Source organism: Pygocentrus nattereri, chromosome 24 (genome assembly GCF_015220715.1).
Source record: "Pygocentrus nattereri isolate fPygNat1 chromosome 24, fPygNat1.pri, whole genome shotgun sequence".
Lineage (NCBI taxonomy): Eukaryota > Metazoa > Chordata > Actinopteri > Characiformes > Serrasalmidae > Pygocentrus > Pygocentrus nattereri.
The window spans coordinates 11,616,811-11,619,913 of record NC_051234.1 but is presented as its reverse complement, the minus strand read 5'-3'; positions in this window follow the sequence as shown (position 1 = coordinate 11,619,913).

The window sequence follows — 3,103 nt, the reverse complement described above, 5'->3', positions numbered from 1 at the left end:
TAAGGTGTATGTGGTTTATTTATCTTTATTTATACCGCAGTTTGTTCCGGCCACACGAGCTGATTAGTTTAGAGGCGTTCTATTTGTGCTGTTATTTCACTATATCATCACAGGTTTTTCACAAATGCTGTATCGCTCCGCAACGACTGACAGCTGTAGGAGACGCTCAAGCCATTTTAACATTTTTACTTCTTACTTTGTCACAAACAGAAAATGGACATTTAAGATCACATTTGACCGACAGCCAATTTGGTCCAACTCTGAAGATGAGACTAAACTAAATTCCCAAACTGTCAGTTGGGCTGTGTGGAGCTGGCTGTGCAGTGAGTGGATGGAGCTTGTTACACTGATGTAGTAAGAAGCTGCTTGTTAAGGAACTGTAATTTGGAGGAAGGAACTGAGAACATTAAGTGCTGCATTCACAAACTGCTGATTCAGCCTTATTTAAGCACTCTAGAGCTCAGTGAAGTCTTATAAAATGAAATGACTTAAATGCCTCTCCAGTGGCATTTTAGTCGGTTTGTGTCCATATTTAGTTTGTGAACGCTGCCTGAGTCACTTGTGCTGTAAAGGGGCTGAAGCCTAAGAAGAATATCTAATGCATTTGAAAAACCTTGAAGTTTTTTTTTTGTTTGTTTGTTTTGTTTTTTTTTTAATGCTGGCCCAGCTAGAGTCATTTAAAGGAATCGTTACAACTCAAAACAGTGACTCATGTACAGTTGCCTGCAGAAGTTTAGGCATCCCTGATCAGACGTGTTAAATGAAATTAAGTTCCATAAATATGGCTTGTTTATTTTTTGCCTGGTCCACACAACAGCATAATTGAGTCGATTTCGAGTCTGATTTGCTCCACCTGACAATCGCAGATGGCCTCTTGATATCAGGGTGATCTTAAACCAAATTATCTTGTGCGGTCTTTACTCCTCCAATTTGCTCCTCGTCCAGTCAGGGATCTGAATGTGAATCATAAATATTAAACATATTCAATGTTTGCGACTCACGATCCTGTGGTGTGGGGTGGCTAAGTCTCTGGTGTGAAACTTGATGCCTGAAAGACCATCAACCAGTAAGAGCTGAGCTGAAGAGGAAAACATCCGTCATGTTTGTCTAAAGCCATATTAGTTTCCAAGAAACTTTCTCAAGATTGAGAATCGGCGCGTCAGACTTGGTCTTTGTGCATAATCTGAAAGTGTGTGGTGTTAAGAAAAGTAAAGAACATGCTTCTATATAGGACTATGAACATTCAAAACGCTTAGCGTGATTAAAGAGTTCTTTGCATCATGAAAGTGTTCTTCAGATTGAGTTGTTTTGCATGGTTGTATATAGAACCTTTTTGAAAAGGGTTCTTCTATTGTTACAGGCTTAACATCGTAACAATAGAAGAACCCTTTTTGGTCCATCTTTTTTTCAAACCTTCAACAGGCATATTGTCCATCAATCTGAAGAAGACTAACGATGCTAAAAACCCTTTACTCATGCAAAGGATTATTTCAATGTTTATGGTTCTATGTAGAACCGTTTTCTTTTCTGAAGAGCCCTTGAAGAACCAGGATTTTTAGGAGTAGTGTGGGGACTTTGACAAGCAAGGCCACAAAACAACAGAGATGAGATTTAATTGGGTGGTGTCTCACGTTTTTATCATCGGTTATATATTTAAAGGCCTGTCCTGTGGGCCGGTCCTGAGGGTATTGGGCAGGGGGTGAATTTTGTGCAGTATTTAAAAACTCCAGCAGCGCTGCTGTGTCTAAACCACTCAGACCAGCACAACACACACTAACACCACCACGTCAGTGTTACTGCAGTACTGAGAATGATCCACCACCCAGAGAGTACCTGCTCTGTGAGGAGTTGATCATAAAGTTATGTGCAAAAGTGTGCTCTCCATACATTTACGGTATTTGGCAGACACCCTTATCCATAGCAACCTACAGTTTAGTAATTTTACATATGTAGGTGAAGGCAGTGTTGGGAGTCTTGCCCAAGGAGGGCAGAGGTGATACCCACTACACTATACCAACCACCTACAGAATATCCACAGAAGTAGAAGTGCCTTGTACTGTAAAGGGGCAAAACATGGTTTGTTCAGTTCATAGCAACAGACCATGTTTTATGTTTTATTTATTACCTCCAATGTGTTGAATTCATCAAAGAAACCAGTGTTTCTGATTTTGCTTTAAAGTGTCTGTTCTCTGTAGAGGATTTAAGCTTATTTTCACTTTCACCTTGACCGGGGTTGCCAAAACTTTCGCATACTGTGCATCCTCATGGACATTTCCATAATTGGTCCCATGATGGCGTGTTTAGAATCACTTCTGCTCTGATTACTTGCTTATACAGATTCGCAGCACTGCAGGGGAAAAAGAAAACGTTGACATCATAAAAATAACATCCGTGTGTAACTTAATCCCTAATCCCAACATCATAATCCTGCACAGGGTGTGTTTCAGAGCTCATTTCAGGGGCAGAGATGGGGCCGTTTCAGGATCCAGAGTGTGTTGATTTCCCTGATGGATTGTAAAAGGCTGAGGGGATATTTTTGTAGATGTTCATCACTCTTTAGAGGCAGCTCACAGTTTCAGATTAAAAAATGACTGGAAATCGTGATTCACAGAGAAAAATATACTCAATGACTCAATGTAGTTGTATTTAAGTCCAAATGTTGTGAAATGTCAGTTGTTTCATCTTACAAGGAGTGGGATTTTGGAAGTACTAATCACTAAAAAAAATGAAAAAGGCACAATTTGTTGGACAACCGTACAGAGTTTACACAAAATGGTGAGGAAAAAAAAAACACTGGTAGTTCTGTAAAATCTGTCCATTTTATCAGCTCCACTTACTGTATAGGTGCAGTTTGTAGTTCTACAGTTACAGACTGTAGTCCATCTGTTTCTCTGCATGCTTTGTTAGCCCCCTTTTACCCTGTTCTTCAGTTGTCAGGACCCCCATGGACCCTCACAGAGCAGGTACTATTTGGGTGGTGGATCATTCTCAGCACTGCAGTAACACTAACGTGGCAGTGCTGCTGGAGGTTTTAAACACCTCAGCGTCACTGCTGGATGGAGAATAGTCCACCAACCAAAAATATCCTGCCAACAGCATCCCA